A 16,524-nucleotide genomic window follows, 5' to 3' on the forward strand; every position below is an offset into this window, starting at 1 on the left:
GACATAATTCTCCCCTCATAGAAGAGTTGTGAGAACTAAGTTAAGTAAATGTATGGAATTCTTTTCCATTAAGCCTGGTACGTAGTAGGTTCACAAGGAAAGTTAGTTCCAGGCAGTGTCTACAGGCTTCTACCGTGTTTTTCAGCCTCAGTTGAACTTGTAGTGTTCCCCAGTTGAGCTAATTAATACCTAGGCAGGTGGCCCCAAGGAAAGTGCGACCTAAACTATTTAATTATAATGAAAGGAGTGACAGGGAGACTACCAGCCCCTGGCCTCTGTGTAAGCCGGGCGTGGGGATTCACATCATCCTGAGTTTGCAGAGGGCCCAGAGGATTTCATGATTTGTCTAAGGACACACAGGAAGCGCAGAGGTGGGATTTGAACCCGGGACTGCCCAACATTCATCAGGTCTCTTCTGCCTCTTGGCTTCTCCTCCGTCTTGCCTGATGGCTTCTAGGTGCTACCCAAGGCCAAGTATACATCCAACAGTTTAGAAGTAAAGTCTGTAAAATGTAGTAGAAGAGTTGAGAGGTGAGGTAGGGCTCTCCTTGGGGACAGCGGGGCCCAGGACTGACCTGGGGGTGAAGCATCTCATCCTCACTCTCTGTTACCATTTCCTCGCTCCATCATGTGATCATCCATTCACCATGCAGCCTCTCACCAGGAAATGACCCAAATTCCAGTGAAAATAGATATGTGAGATTTTTTTTTTTAAATCCTCATCCTGACTCTCATTTAGGGGAAGCAAAATGAGAATTCGGAAACAGGGTCAGCCAGGATCCGCAGCATTTCTCACTCGGCGAGAAACGAACGCCTCATCTCTGCTCACGTCCTCCTTTCATCTGCGCGATCGGGCTTTTTTGCATCAGTGCATCGCCATCTCCATTGCACTTTCCCCCATTTGGACTTCTGAATGCTCAATCCTGACGTGTATAATTTGGTGCTTTAATATAGAGTAACATTATTTTTCATTTACTTCAATCTGCCATCAGTATCATCTTTTCATTTAACCAGATGCAATTCTTTTTTCTTTCGCTAAATTGAAAATCCATGAGCGACAGGGAGTGCAATGTTTTAATTAGCTCATATTTTTTATATGGATTTATGTCTTTAAAATACATTTGAGTAATTCTTCAGCTAAATTAAAAACGTCTTTCTGCAAAAGTGAGGAGGGGAAAATAAAGAGCTAAATTGTGTCATTAGCTTAGGTAGATACAGAGAGCAGGGTCTGGTGGAGACCCACACCATCATTAGAGCCTCTGCCTGGGCGGATTTTGAACTCGCCCTTCATTGAAACAAGTCTTTCTCTATAAAGATTTTTCAACAATGGCTTCAGGTGGGATTATTTTTTAAGGCTCCTAGTAAGTAAACAAGCAGTTACCTTCAACGAACTAATTTGAAACTGAATCTTCCGCCAAACAAAACAGGAGGAAAAAAAAAGAAAGAAAAAACAGAAGTCATCATGATAAACAGTTTTCTCCTGCATTTCTCTCTTTGTCTTTTTTTTTTTTTAACGATCAAGTTTAAAGCTTTCCATGGTGCTTTTTTTCTACTTTATAGGAGACAAGTGACATTCCGTGGCAAATGAGAGAAAAAGCCATGCAGAACTGAAATCTTTCTAATGCACTGACACCAACTTGCCCTCTATTGTTGGAAATGAGCAGGCGCTCATGATTGTTCATCAAACGGCTCCTAATGCAGTTAAAGCATTCAGCTATAATTTCTCCTTGCATTTATAATTACTGTCATAGACTGCACACCTCGGTGAGCAGATTAAAGCTATAAACTATTTAGCCGCGGCTCTAAGACGAGGAACTTGATTTGTCTGGCAGGAGTTATTTGTTAGGGAGCGTGACACTTCACATAAAAATGACTCAACTTGATGAAGAACAATGCAGTTTTAGCAATGCGGGGATTTTAAATCAGTCACGACGCCACGCCCTGCAAGAATCGCAGGGCAGTTTGTTAAATGATATGTGGGCCACAGAGATAGCCAAGTGCGTGAAGGGAACCAAAATAGAAGAGGATGTGGTGTGCTGGGCTTCCTTCCCCGGCTCTTCCTCTGAAAGGCCAGGAGTTTGTTGAAAATCGCTGTGGGTCATGTTCTCCGACTAAATCCAGTGTACATGTTACGCGAGGCTCACCTGATAGGAAAAGGGGCTGCCAGGAGCCCAGGGCGCATGTCACAGTTGGGGCTTTTCAAGAACTTTGTGCCGCTGTTGAGAACGTTCATTTCCCAAAGCCCAGGAATCCAAGGCTCTGCGGAACGTGGTGGTGATTGTTTCCCTGGAATAGTCTTTATTCCTTTGTTTGTTTGTTCTTCTACTGGCAGGAAGCATGTGGTAGGTTTAAGGATGGAGGGTCCTTCTGTGGGGCTCATCTCCTACCGGTGCTATGAAAACTCCAAAAAGTAGGCTACGTCCAGATTGATGAGAGGGACTGGCCCAGACCGGGTGGCGGGCGGTGCGGCTCCTCTTCTCCCCGCTTGGCTTGTGCCCAGGATGTGGTAAAACAGCACACGCTCCGTTCTGGGCAGGGCTGGGCACGGGGTCTGGCCGCAGAACAAGCGCTCGACACCTTCACTCCCCTTTCTCTACGCCCCACTTGATCACCTGCCTCCAAAAAATCCTCTTGTGTTTGCTTAGGGTTTAAATCGAGACGTGGGGTGGATTGTGCCATTTGATTTGAAGAAATTAGGAGAGACTGCGAGGGTGGATTTAACTAAAACAGCTCTGAGGGGAGAAACAGAAGTACCGGGTGCTGTTTGGTCGCCCCTGAGAAAGGACAGAATAGAGCATTAACCTGCCTTCCTTCCCCTCTGACTGCTCCCCCCCCCTCCCCCCCGCCACCAGCTACCTTGAAAAATGCCATCTGCTTCAGTCCAGCATCGCTGGGGCTGGGTCATGCGTAGGAAGATCTGCATGGGTCCTCAGTGCATTTCAGTGCAGATGATGATGTTGCTGGTGATGATGATGACGAATGTGGTAGAAGAGGGCTTGACATAGCGCCTGGCGTGCGTCCACCATCACTCACTATGGTCCTTGTTGTCACTGGTGTTGACAGAGGATTCACGTTCATTGCGCATTGACAGTACCCCGGCTATGGTGCTAGGCCTTTTATGTATATCATCTCAGTCAATCCTGACCCTAAGCTCTATAGAGAATGCACTGTGATCACACCCAGCTTGCGGGTGAAGAAACCAGCCCTCCGAAAGGGGATGTGGTCCACAGCACCACACAGCTAGTGAGCGGCAGAGCAGGAGACCAAGTGTGGACAAAGGACCATTTACCTCAAGCTAGCATCTTGGACCAAAATTCTCCCATCACCTGTCTGGTATCCCCTGGGTTAAATTGTATTGGATGCTACACCAAAGTGTAAGATGGGAACACCGACCACAAGTTATTTGCATGGGAGTGTAGATGAATGGGGGAAAAAAAAGTTCTGAAAGCTCAAATCCTCAACTTAGACAACTTTCTACCACTCGGGCCCTCCAGCAAATTGGCACTTTGAGTGTGCATGGTTTTGTCTGGTATTTTTTCATCTATGGAGAAAAAAATGATGTTTCAGGTTATGTTATTTTCAATGCTACATTACTCGATTTCACAGTCAAATAATTCTATTTTTGTTCACCAGAGAATTTTGTCATGTTTAATTGTTTATGACTCCCGCCTCCCCCCGTATTTGCCGTGGCCTCCACTTCCCCCTTAGCTGCCTTCCTGTGGATTTTCTGTGCACGGTAACCATGGAGATGGGCCCCTATTGGACAGTGTTTGCTCTGGCTTAGGAGTCAAAGACCAGTCGGGCCCTCGACATCCCAGAAATGCAACAGGATGGAAAGTGAGGGGACTTCGGAAGTGGAGGGAAGGCCTGTCACGAAGTCTCAGGAGACAGAGGCTTCCTGGTGCCTAGAAACCCATGAAGCAGGCACGTGGCAGCTGAGCTCGGTGAGGAAGAGCATGGGCCCTGCGCTGCTGAGGCCGGGCCTCGGGGCTGGGCCTCCACTTTTTAGCTGAGAGACCTGGCGCAGGTCACATCAACTCTCTGACCCTCGGGCACCTCTTCTGTAGAGTGGCCACACGTAGGCTGGCCTCACCACGTGTTACGAGGATAACATTTTTTTTTCTTTTTATATATTTTTTTTTTTAAAGTATAGTCGGTTGACAATGCTGTGTTAATTTCTGGTACAGCATAGTGATTCAGTTGTACATATGTATATATATGTTCTTTTTCATTACTGGCTATTACAAGGTATGGAATCCCTGTGCTATAAGTAAGACCTTGCTGTTTACCTATTTTATACCTAGTGGTTAGTATCTATCTGCTAATCCCAAACTCCCAAATTACCCCTCCAGCACCACCACCCCTACACCGTTCTCCCCTGGTAACCAAAAGTTTGTTTTCTATGCCTGTGAGCCTGTCTCTGTTTTGTAAATAAGTTCACTTGTGTCCTTTTTTTATTTTAATATTCCACATCTAAGTGATATCATATGGTCTCTATCTGGCATACTTCACTTGGTGTGACAATCTCCAGGTCCATCCATGTTGTACAAGTGGCATTATTTTATTCTTTTTATGGCTGAGTAGTAGTATATCTCTCTCGAGCGCGCACGTGCGCTCTCTCTCTCTCTCGCTCTCTCTCTCTCTCTCTATGTATATATATATATACACCAAAGATAACATTTTTGAAACCTACTGAGTGTCCTCTTATTACAGCATCAGACACACAAAAAAAATCCTCAATTAAAGAGAATGTCGCCCATCGCTGTTGCAAAGCAGCGCTCCTAGATCCGAGTGGGGTGAACGTGTCTACAGTCAGAATGAGAACAGCAACCACAGCAGTTAGAATGTGCTGGAACCGAGTCACGTGTGCTGTCTCAGGAACCTCCACCGGGAGAAGACAGACATGGCAGCAGTCGCTGCAGACTGAACGCCGCCTGCGCGCTAGAAGGACGGCGGCGCGGCGGGCAGGCCGGTGCGGACGGGCCGCATGAGACAGACGGCACCACGACACCAGGGCTGACACCGAGCTCAGCGCTGTCGCAGGGAAGGTGCTGGACCGTGGGAGACGCGAGGGCCGAAGGAAGTCTGGCCAAGCAAACGAGCAGGGATGGAGGCTGAGTCTGGGGCGATGAGGAGGAGCCTGCCGGGTGCGGAAGAAGGGGAAGGCGGGATGGCAGGAGCGAGGCCCTGCGAGTGAGCGGGTGTTCATCCCAGGAAACACACCTCACCTGGCGCGGTTGGAGCCCGGTTTGGGGGTAATACGGAGAGAGAGGAGGCGGAGGGGGCAGGGAGGCTGGCAGATGGATGCTTATACAGATGACAGCTTCTACCTGGGTGTGTCAACTACGTCTAGTGAGACTCAGAGAGACAGATGTTCAAGAAAGGCTTGCTTTATTGACATATTTTAACGTCGTTCCCATGACGTTGAGTCTGCAGGGCTGGGAAGTGGTGGAGCACAGGACTTTTACCTGAGCCGCCAGTTTACAGTGGACATAAAGTCCATGCCCGCCTCTAAGCTCCTAGAAGGCAGGGCTATATCTGATTCGCTCATCAGTCAGACTCTATAAATATTGGGGGGAAGGAAGGAAAAGAGGAAGGAAGGAAGGAAGGGAGGAAGGAAGGAAGGAAGGAAGGAAGGAAACGTAGGTATCTAGAAGGTGACCATAGCCAAGGGCCCCTTGGAAATCCCCCATGTGTGACTTGACAGTAATGCCTGTGTCACTCATCAGGGAGGCAGATCACAGATGAAGCACAGAGCCCAGCACATAAGGGAAGCCCAATGTGAAGACATCTTCAGGCTTTGCACAGCCTGGAAAAGTATGAGGGAGCGAGAAACATTCCCAGCCCACTGCAGATATGGTTTGTCCAGAGGACTGACCCTACCATGAGGCCTCTGCATCGGGACTGAGAAACGCTTTTCCAGAGGTGCCAGTACCCATGGGAGCAGCGTCGATGGATTGATGCCTTCAGCTGATGAGTGGATTTCTGCGTTCTCTGCGGCGGGAGGCTCAGGGCCCTCCGTTCAGTCATCCGTTCGTCCATCGGCTTGCTCTGCACCAGCATGTCCTAAGTGCTGGGCTCCCCCTGAGGATAACAGAAGCCTGGACCTTGCATCCCAGTCAGAAGACACGGATTGATAATAATCCTAATGCCTAACATTTACTGAGCAGAAAATTAGAAGTCGATCATTTCTAAGAATGACGGGCTGCCAAGGACATACGGGGCAGTGCGGGGGACTGTGACAAGGCCACCTACTTTAAATAGGGGTTGGGGGGTCAAGGGAATGAGATGAGGAGGTTGAGAAGGAGCTGGGCGTGGGACAAGCGGCAGGAAAACGGGAAGAGGGCTGGTGTGTCTGATTCAGAGGGAGGCAGATCGTGGGCAGCGGGGGCTGGAGGAGCGGGGTGGGTCATGGGGCAGGAGAGAGGGCATCAGGGCTTTGTAGAACATCCTAAGAACCTGGGGCTTTTTCCCTAAAGCCCAATGGGAAACCATTAAAGGGAGTAAATGGGCGAGTGGCATGACCTACGTTCTCTTTTAGAGTGTGGAGGCGTGAGGGGGACCATCCCAGAGGCGGAAGGCCAGTGAGGAGGCTGTGGGGTGGAGCGGGGACAGTAGGTGATGGCGTCTGGGCTGCAGTGGGGGCAGTGGGCATGGGAGGAATCAGCAGGGCCTCAGAACCGTGCTTGTCTAGGAAGGAGAAGGGATGCTGGGCGAAGAAGACACGTTGGGGTCTGGACACACTCTGTCGGCTTCACATCGCAGGGCCCTGAGGGGGCTTCAGAGGACCTGGGAACGACTGCTCTTCCCAAAGCTCCCCAGACCGGCCTCAGCTCCCAAGCATGCCATCACTGCCTGCGTGCTAAGATGAGTCCATTTTGATAAAAGTAAACCACAGTTTTTACGCTTCTCTAGGAATTATGAAACACAAAACGAGAGGTCCCCGCTGTGCTCGTCTTCCTATTTTTCAATCCTAATTTAATTCCTCTCTCCATCCTGTGATTCAGCCCCCCCTCCTCTGAGCATCGACGCTAGGTGGTCCCAACTCCGACGGAAGATTTAGTGGCAGGATGAAAGGGAGGAACACGTTGTTTTTTCAAGATGATTTAATGACCTTTTTGGCATCCCCGTGACTGCTGAAATCTTCTGTAATTATTCAGTTTGGAGGCAGAGAGTTCTGTTGATCAGAGGAAGGCTGATGGAGATGTCAAATGTCAATAAATTTGCAATCCATAATTGTAACCATTTGATGCTGGAGCAGACCGGGAAACGAATTGGTCACAAGGCCATGAATGGTTGAACCAATACAAACACCAAAGCATTTTGAGTGTTATGCTTGCAAAAGCATCATCCTATGTTTTCTTCTTGCCCCAGCTCACTTTCTCTTTCCCTGTCTTTTCTTCCCCCCTACCCTGGTCCTGGCCCCTTCCCTGAAGACAGGCAGGCTGTGTATTCTCCTTTCCAAAATATGGGTCCATCTCCTCCCAGAGCCGATGATGCTGTAAACACAGCCCTGGGTTCCCTGCTCCCCCCAGAGGATTGCTGTAAGCGGTTGTCGGTCTTGCTGTTCAGGTCTGTTTGGCCCCTGTTAGAAATCCAGCATTGATTTTTTTTCTGCTTTGCTTGCTTTCCGACAGCGTGGTTTATATCGGAAAGTTTTGTGTCAGGAATTAGAGGATGTTCCTAACAATGGAGAGAAAATACCCTAATATAAATATGCCGTTTGTGGGCTTGCACTTTGACAAGTCCACGTGAACTGGAGGATGCTAGAAAAGGCTTTGAAGTCAGGAACAGAGGCATTTGCTTTAATAACACATCTGATTCCTTGAGCTCACCTTATCAAGTTTTAACCTCTGAATCTCTAAGTTCCTAGTTCAAAAATGCAGAGTCTCCTCTGTCCTTGTGTTAATTTTTAAATTATGTATCATTGTAGAGAGGCCCTTGTGGCGAGTGTGATGAGCCATTTTCGCTTCTGAAATGGGAAATTACAACTGAACATTAGCGACTCCTTAGAAATCACTGCAAGCAAAGTGGCATCTGTAACCACATGGTATTAACTGGGAAGAAACGCAGTGCACAAAAAAGGGAGCTTGGAATGGGGTGACTTTCAAGAGAGGAGGTTGCAGGCAGATGATCACAAATTCCTCATCAGTGTGCTCAGCCATCTCCAGGACCCTAGTGCACCTGAGTGGATTAGCTGGGATTCTGCAATGTAGCTGCCTTTTTTTTTTTTTTTTCAAAAAAAATTTCAAGTGGAAAGTTCTGGAGGTTGAAAAATGTGTCCTAAGGCTTACTAGGAATCAGCAAAAAGGCAACAGGACGTGAGGCAGCGTTTCTGCTTCTGCCAGCCCCCTGGAACGGGAGCCAGGCACTCTGCTGGGGAACAGGGATGCTGAGCGGCTGGGTCCACCCTCGCTGGGGAGCACTGAAGAGGTTTTGTGGGTCAGGCTGCCTGGGTTTGACTCCAGCTGCACTGCTCGCTAGTAGTAAGAGCAAGTGTCCTCTCTAAGATGAGTTTCTTCATCTATAAAATGGGGATAACTGTCCTACCTTGAGGGGCAATAAAGAGGGTTGAAAAAGATAATCAAGGTAATACGTCAAGCCAGTGGTTCTCAAACTTGAATGTGCACCAGAATCACTGGTGAGTGGGGAGGGGGGCTTGTCAAAACCCAGATGGCTGAGCCCCAGCCCTAGAGTGTCAGATTCAGTAGATTTTGGATGGAGCAAGATAATATTGAATTTCTAAGAAGTTCCCAGGTGATACAGTCATGCTAACCCCAGAGCCACACTTTGAGAACCACTGCTTTATGCACAGTACCTGGCATGTTGTAAATGCTCTAAAATGTTTGCTCTTGTTAACTTTAATTCAGTCTTTGAGCCTGTCTGACACTGTGTCCTGGGTGAAGAAGCAGCATGATAGCTGAGCGTACAAAATCAAACCAAATCTCAAGCCAAGATGGCAAGACCATGGATCATCTATTAGAGGGGCTGATGAGAGAGCAGAAGCTGAGGTACAGGGGCAACACGAGAAGAGGACCAAAGTCTAGGAAGGTGGGAGGTGGCCTGTTTGCGTGATTCTGCCAAGATTACTTGAAGGGGTAGACAGCATCAACTCAGTTGTTGCTCCTGGATCAGGAAGTTTCCAGTCTGAAGAACCCTGACTGGCAGTCAGGGGAATTGGTCCTCCCCTTGATTTAGTTGAATACCTTCCTTAACTCTGAAAAGATGGGCAGTATAATTATTTGGGAAGCCATAGTTTAAACTGCTCAGCATATTAACTCCAAATTGTGTTTATCAAAACCTCTTGTCTATAACTGACTGCAAACCAAGTTAATTAAGTAAAACAGGGTGTTTACTGGCTCATTCAAAGACAGAGTTGGTCGCATGCACAGATGAATCCTAGGTTCAAAGGGTATGTCATCAGAACTTGATCTTTCAGCTTAGCTTTCCTCTACGTTGTCTTCATTTTCAGACAAATGGCAAGATTGTGTGGACCAGCTCCAGAGTTCTCTCTTGGCAGTTTAGGAGTTCCAGTGGAAAGAGTGCCTGTTTCTCAAGCGTGCCAATCAAATATGGAGGTTGAGTTTAATCGGCCTGTGGCGTCACATGCTCTTGAAGTAACACCTGTGGCTGGGCGAATGAGACACTGTCTTCAACCTGGGTCAGATGCACACTCCTGGGAGCAGTGGGCAGAGTTAGCACTTTACAGGTTGGGCTGAGATTGGTCTGTGCAGAGGGGTTATAATATCAGCGTTTTGGGTCATGGTGGTGGAAGATGACCCTGAATCCAAGTCATCTTGTCCAAGCTTAACCCGGACCAGCTTTTCACTCTCCTGACATCTGCTAATTTTTCTGATTCTGAAATGACAGTGAGTGGCCCCCCTTGTTCCCATGGTGCCACAGCTCCGGGTCTGTGGACCCTCCTCTTTCTGGTATCTTCCCCACCACTCTCCATTTCACGGCTGTTTTTTCTTGACTAGACCTCCATGATGCTTGCCCACTTCACCCCTTCCACTTCTCTCTCCACAGCAGTTAGGTCAGTTGGCAGACGCCCTATCTTTTGCAAGAACTGCTTCAATAGTCACCTTCCGACCTTCTCAGCAATACTCACTGCCCTCTGCCAGTTTGCCCAGCACACAACTGCCAGATTAAAAGTCCTAATTTGAAGCTCATGTCATAATGGAAAGAGCTACCATGTCGTAAGTGTTGCTTCTGTCTCAGGACTTCAAAGATAGTCTTTCTGAACTTTATATTCACCATTCTCATCACTTAAATCTCAATTTAAACATCATCTTCTTTAAGGACCCTTCCCTGAAAATCTATACCAATCAGGAGTCTGCAAACTTATTCTGTAAAGGGCCAGATGGTAAATATTTTCAGGGTTGTAGCCAGAGAGTCTCCATCACAACTACTCAGTCTGCCCTTGTAGCATAAAGTCAGAAATAGGTGATATATACAGGAATGTGTGTGGCTACGTTCCAATAAAACTTTATCAGTGGACACTGAAGTTAGAATTTCATACAATTTTTATGGGTCATAAAATAACATTCTTCTTTTGACTTTTTTTCAACTACTGAAAAATGTAAAAGCCATTCTTAGTTTGTGAGCCCCACAGAAAAAGGTGGTTAGCTGTGGCCCCCAGGCCACAGTTTGCCAACTCCTGATCTAAAGCCATCTGGCCTGCTCATGTGTCTTTTTCTCAACACCCTGTTTTGTTTCCTTGATTAGATTTATAGTATCTGATATCATGCTATGCATTTGTGCCTTTCTTTGTGTCTCGTACTGTGCCGGACTCCAAAGATACAGCAATGAATAGATGGCATTTTTCTTACCCCCACAGATCTTATAGGAAGAGAAAGATAAGAAACAAGAAATCAAATTAATAAACAAGATCATTTCAGATCCCATGAGGAAAATAAAAATAAAGCACTGAGGGCCTGGGTAGCAGTGATTTTAATTTACTTTGGGCACTGCCAGAAGGCCTCTTTTGAGAGGTAACAACTTAGACATGAAAGATTGAGGGAGCCAGTCCTGAAATGAATGAGAAGAGGACTGTAAACAGGGACGGCAAGTGCAAAGGCCCTGGGGCAAGGAGGAGTTGGAAGTGATGAGGGAAACAAAGAAGGCCAGTGTTGCTGGAATTCTGTGGTCTTGGGGCAAAATAAGTGAATGTTTAGCACAGATCCAATTGTACAGGCCATGGTGATGAGTTTAGATTATTCTAAATTCCTTGGTGGGGAGTTTATGTAGGGGAATAGCATGACCCAGCTGGCATTTCTAAAATAATTCTGGCTGCTACCTGCACAAAATGGATTGCAGATGTAAGTGTGGGGGAATGTGCATTTGCTTCCTTATCAGGAAGCTCCTTAAAGACCTCAGACATGGACTCTGCACATACTAAGCCTTCAACAAAAACTTGGTGAAATTAATGCATTAATTAAACACAGCATAACTTTTTCTTGATCCCTTGACAGCAAGGCCTTTTACAGCCAGATTCCTGAAGCAGGTTAATTTATATCATAAAATTCAGAAATTACAGCTTATAACATAAAGTGACCTCTCATTATATATAATGCGGCAAAACAAGCGAATTAGTACCGGGGTAATAAATGTCTAGGCACGAATACGGCTCAGGTAGGAAATATGTTCCCATCCCTTTGGGAGTAAGGATTCAAAACGAGGGTGGAAGTACCCAGCACCATCTAAGTGGCGCCCTGGTGTCTAAATCCAACTGGAGTGGATGCAGGCCACTGGGGTTTCTTCCATCCTTCCGCATCATTCAGTCAACAGATACTTTTGAGGGTGTACTGCGTACAGGCGCTGGGACCCAGAAACGAGCAAGACGGGGAAGGTCTCTGCCCCTCCTGGAGCTCATGCGCCAGTTGGTCACAAGGAGGGAACAAAAAGCAATAAATAGAGGCAAGAATTTCAGGGCTATAAGTGTGAAGAATACAGAGCAGTGACCCAGGGAAGAGAAAGGCTACTTCAGATGAGTGAGCAGGAAGGCCTTTCTGAGGAAGTGACATGTGTGCTGAGATCTAAAAAATGAGAAGCAACCAGTCCTCCACTGAGTCCAGGAGCGAGAACAGCCAGCAGAAGGCACAGCACACGCAGAGTTCCTGGAGTGAGCAGAAGCCTGGCGTGTTCAAAGCATTATCTAGCACAGGGGCTGGCGAACTTGTTTTAGCACAAGACCAGATAGTAAAAATCGGAGGCTGTGTGAGCCATGCAGGGTCTTAACACACTCGACCCTGCCACTCCAAAGCTGAAGCAGCCAGCCCTAGAGGATATAAAAATGAGTAGGTTTGGCTGAGTTCTAATAAAACTGTATTTATAAAAACAGGTTGAGGGCCGGATTTGGCCCAGGGGCTGCAGTTTGCCAGCCCCCGGTCTAATAGGATGATAATCATAAGTGAGGGTCCCAGGCAGGAGCAGACACCATCAGGATTTCTGGGCTGTCTCTTTGGAACATGCTCTGGGGAGAAACCAGCAAGGGAGTGGAGACGCAGGACAGGGAAGGCGAGAAATCCAGGCATAGGTGTGAGTTCAGGCAAAGCCCCAGCCTCGGCCGGATCCGGTTGGGGAGCTCTGGCGTCCTTATTCTGCCTCTGAGTTTGACTCGTCCGGAGGCAAGGACTGGGTTCTCGTCTTCCCGCCCCCATCAGTCATTGGAGAAGGGCCGTCCCCAGGGGCATAAGCTCGCAGGCACCGCGGGTGCCCTGCACGTGCAGCGAAGTGGCTCCAGTAGCTAAGCGCCACCCACGGAAGAGAGTCGCATGTGCGTCTGTTAGAAGGAAGATACACGTAAGCCAGGAGTGGGGCAAGGATACTGTATCAGGGATCCACGGGCATCTGTGCAGCGCCCTCCTCAGATGGATTCACTGCCGCCGGGTTCTTACCTGACCTGAGAGCGGGGATGAGGCCCCTGCAAAGCGCGCGGTTCCAGCAGCGGAGGGATGCGAGTCACGTGCCTCAGCACAGCCCGCCGCCTCCTCTGCGAAGAGCAGGGCGCGCAGAGTGGGACTGGCCCTTCTGCGTTTGTTCCTTCCAGTGTCCAGCCTGAAGGGTGCAGCCAGGAAGTGCGCGGTCTTGGGCATCAGACCTGAACTGAGACCCCAGCTCTGTCACCTATTAGCTGTGTCACCCTCAGCAGGTTTTCTGAGGTCCAGTCCGTAAGTACGTATGGCGCACTCTCCATTCGAGGGGCTTGTCATCAGCCTCAGTTTTCTCGTGGATAAAGCCGGGATAGTATCTCCACTAAAAGCCTTTGGTGAGGGTTAAATGAGAAAAAGATAAGGAGGCTCTTAGCGCAGTGCACCCGGGAGGGGCTCAATCAATGCCCGTTTTCTCTTTCTCATCTGTTGTACGGAAGGCTGTTCACCTGTGTCTCTGATCGCTTTCAGAAGCCTGGTCACCAAGGATTCACACGGTTTTGGTTACTGCTTAGATCAGCAACAGACTCCAGTAGACTCCTTGCCCTGTTGCCTGGACAAATCTTTCCCAGAACTGAACCTGGGCCTTACCTAGTGATCTCCCTCTCTCGTACAGTCAATAAATACTGAGCTCTTACCACGTGCCAGGCACCATCAGAGCCCTGAAGACACAAACGTTAGTAACGGTAGCATTTAACGGTGAGTAGGTGCCCTACCACAGTCCCGTCTTACATCCTGCCCTCATCCTTGGAGTAGGTTCCGTGATAGACCCCCACTTTATAGAGGAGAAAACTGAGCCTCATAAGGGTTGAGGAGGTGGCCTGTTATCATGCAGTTAGGAAGCAGATTGGAACGCACATTTGCCAGACTCCACCGTCACTGCCAGAACACATTCGCTTGTCCTGATCCCCAAGGAAAACAAGGACTAACACCGGGTGAGCGCTGACTATGTCCGAGGCACTCTTTAAACCCTTTACGGATGCTGCGTCATTTTATCCTTCCTGTCATCACACCAGATATGTCCCCGGCATCAACCCCATTTTGAAGTGCCCAAAGTTCACGGAAATTAAACGCCTTGACCCTCAGCGCACAGCCCTTGCTTAATGGAGCTTAGCTTTAAACCCTACACCTGCTTGTCTCTAGGGCCTGGGAAGGAAGCAGACTTATAATTTTTTAAATTGCTAAATTAAAAGGCAGAAATAAAATAAGAAGAAAGAACATATATTGAGAACTTACCATGCGTCAAACACTGGCCTTAGTGCTTCTCTTTTTTAGCTTATTTAAGCTTCACCACTCGGAGTAGGTGATGTTCTTATGCTCCTTTTACAGATGAAGAAGTGGAGCTGTAGCAAGGTGAAGTTGCACACGGAGGTGCAAAATTCATTTACCGATTGGCATGCCTCCCCCCAAACTAGACATGATTAGCCCTGTTCCCATTTGAAGAAAGTTTTCCTGAGCAGCTGCCCTGTGACCTGGACTTATGAAGAATGGATAGGAGTTAATCCTTCCCAGCTCCATATGAAGCACAAGGCTCTTGGGTGCAGACTGGTGATGAGTTAGGGGTGAAAGGAGGTGGTGAAAGGAAAGCAAACATGGCTGGCAATCCCCCGGGCTCTGGGTCAAGTTCTTGTCCGAATCCCCAGGACAGGGGCTTCCTTCTTCATCTTCTTCTTCCACTTCTTCCTTCATTCACCAGAGCTTTGCCACCTCCGACAGCATGAAATGTGTAGCTGGGGCTCATTGAGAATGGAGTGTGTCTGTTAAGTGTTGCTCCTTGGATGTTGGACTGCCGCCTCCATCTTAGTCATGCATGCCCATCTTTTTCAATCTAATGAACTCCAACCATCAGTGCAACTTAAGTTCGGCTGTCTGTTCGTGCATAGTTAATATTAAAAATGTACTAACAGTGTGGCTGAGAAATCAAATTATGCACATAAATATGCTGGCATAGCAGAGGCGGCGGCAGAAGCTGAAGTTAGCAACACTGATGCCAGTTCACATTTGCAAATCTCCCGTCAATCTGTCATTAAACATGTTATCAAATGATGATAAGTGTATGCTTCTTGCTTGCATTGGTGAGCCAGTTCCCGATGTTGATGCGCATTAATGGGATAATACGCATTAACATAGTTGTGCTTGGATGAACACAAAACATTTTTTATCTGTCTCAGTTTGTTTCCCCCTGTGGCCCCCAAGTCAGTGTTTTGTGTTATCAGATTGCCAAAAAAAACGGGAAAACATATTACTTTTAATTAGCGAACCTTGTTGGTGGTGGGTTTCTTCCCCGCTAACACCCCCCCCCCCATAATTCCTGTGTGTTGGCAATAAAAGAGAGACAGAGAGAGAGAAAGACAGAGAGAGAGAAAGAGAAGCTTCACTGTCTTCTTCCAGTAAAACGATTAATGTCAGAAACTCAGAGGCTGGCAATTATGCTCTGTCTTAATGCACTGGCCTTTCATCTGGGGCCCTCGCTCTTGACAGGCCTGATCGTTTCAGTTCAGTGATATGAAAGGCAGCAGAGGAAATGATCGGAGACATCCCGGGTCCGTCACGAGGGCCGGCGCTGACACGCGGGCCTGGCTCTATATCCTGACGCCGCTCGTCAGAGTCACGGGCGAGGGAGACAGATGGTGGCCCCGGGCGTTGCCCAGACTTGTGGGTGTCACCGTGCTGAGTGGGGGGAGATGTCGCTACAGTCATTTCTCCAAACTCGGGAACTGAGAAAATGTGCAAGCCTCCACAAAGTGAGAAACGCTCTATGAAAAAGCCAAATCGTGTCCTTTTCCTGACTACTGGGCAGCCGCTCGACCGCAGGGATAAAGGCAAACGTAGTCATTGACTTCGTGTGGCAGGAGTCGGTGAGAAGTCTGTTATCCTGATGACCCAGGATACAGCTGGGTTCAATTTTATCGAAATGAAAATAAAATTTAGAAATTCTTGAGTTAACAGTTCAACCTTCACGGCCTGAACACTGGACCAGTTTACCATTTGAGGAATGATGTTGGTGCCCAGAGTTTTTCAAGAAGCGATGTTCTTTCACAGGAGATCTGCTGGCACACCTCTGGGATTTGACTCATTCACTTATTCAATACGAAGGTACTGGATGCCTGCTATGTGCAGAGACATTGCAGACTCAGGGAGCCAGGGGGACAGCATCCCTGCCCTCATGAAGCCGTCGGTGTTGGGGAAAACATTTTTTTTAAAAAAACCACGATAATTCATCCAGTTGCTGTATAAGAAATGTGAGTGAAGGAATGCAGGATGCGATTATCGTAGCATTTACTTCTCAAGCCTAGCGGAAAGCATTCTCTGCCATTAATAATGCCAAAAGGTTGTTGTGTTTGGCCTTCCTGGGTTCTTGTTTACATGTGTTTTAAAATTAACAGTGACTTCTTGCCATTTGGTTTGTTACTAAGTGGGGTGAGTGGTTTATTAATGATTAGAATTATTGTTGCTGTTATGGATGAGCTAATTAAAAGAAAATTCTGTCACGCAGCTTTGTGAGGCAAGCACGAAACTTTACAGTCAGAGGCGTCAGGATTGGAAGTGACGAGAAAAAAGTGTGAAAGGATAAAAAAAAAAAAAAGACAGA

The 16,524-nt window shown here is 47.7% G+C and overlaps 1 protein-coding gene across 12 annotated transcripts in view; it reads left to right on the forward strand.

Moving 5' to 3' along the window:
- Nucleotides 1-16,524, forward strand: part of TSHZ2 (teashirt zinc finger homeobox 2) — a 410,600-nt gene that overhangs the window by 252,959 nt on the left and 141,117 nt on the right. Inside the window, exon 3 of one of the 12 annotated variants that reach the window (XM_032461393.1) lies at nt 9,473-16,518. The exons of 10 other annotated variants lie outside the window; for them this stretch is intronic. The gene's annotated coding sequence lies outside the window, so the exon portion shown is untranslated. Of the gene's footprint in view, nt 1-2,414; nt 2,426-9,472; nt 16,519-16,524 lie in introns of those variants that run through there. One more of the 12 variants, XM_032461394.1, reaches the window with a different exon arrangement.

The sequence above is a fragment of the Camelus ferus genome, chromosome 19 (genome assembly GCF_009834535.1).
Source record: "Camelus ferus isolate YT-003-E chromosome 19, BCGSAC_Cfer_1.0, whole genome shotgun sequence".
Taxonomy (NCBI): domain Eukaryota; kingdom Metazoa; phylum Chordata; class Mammalia; order Artiodactyla; family Camelidae; genus Camelus; species Camelus ferus.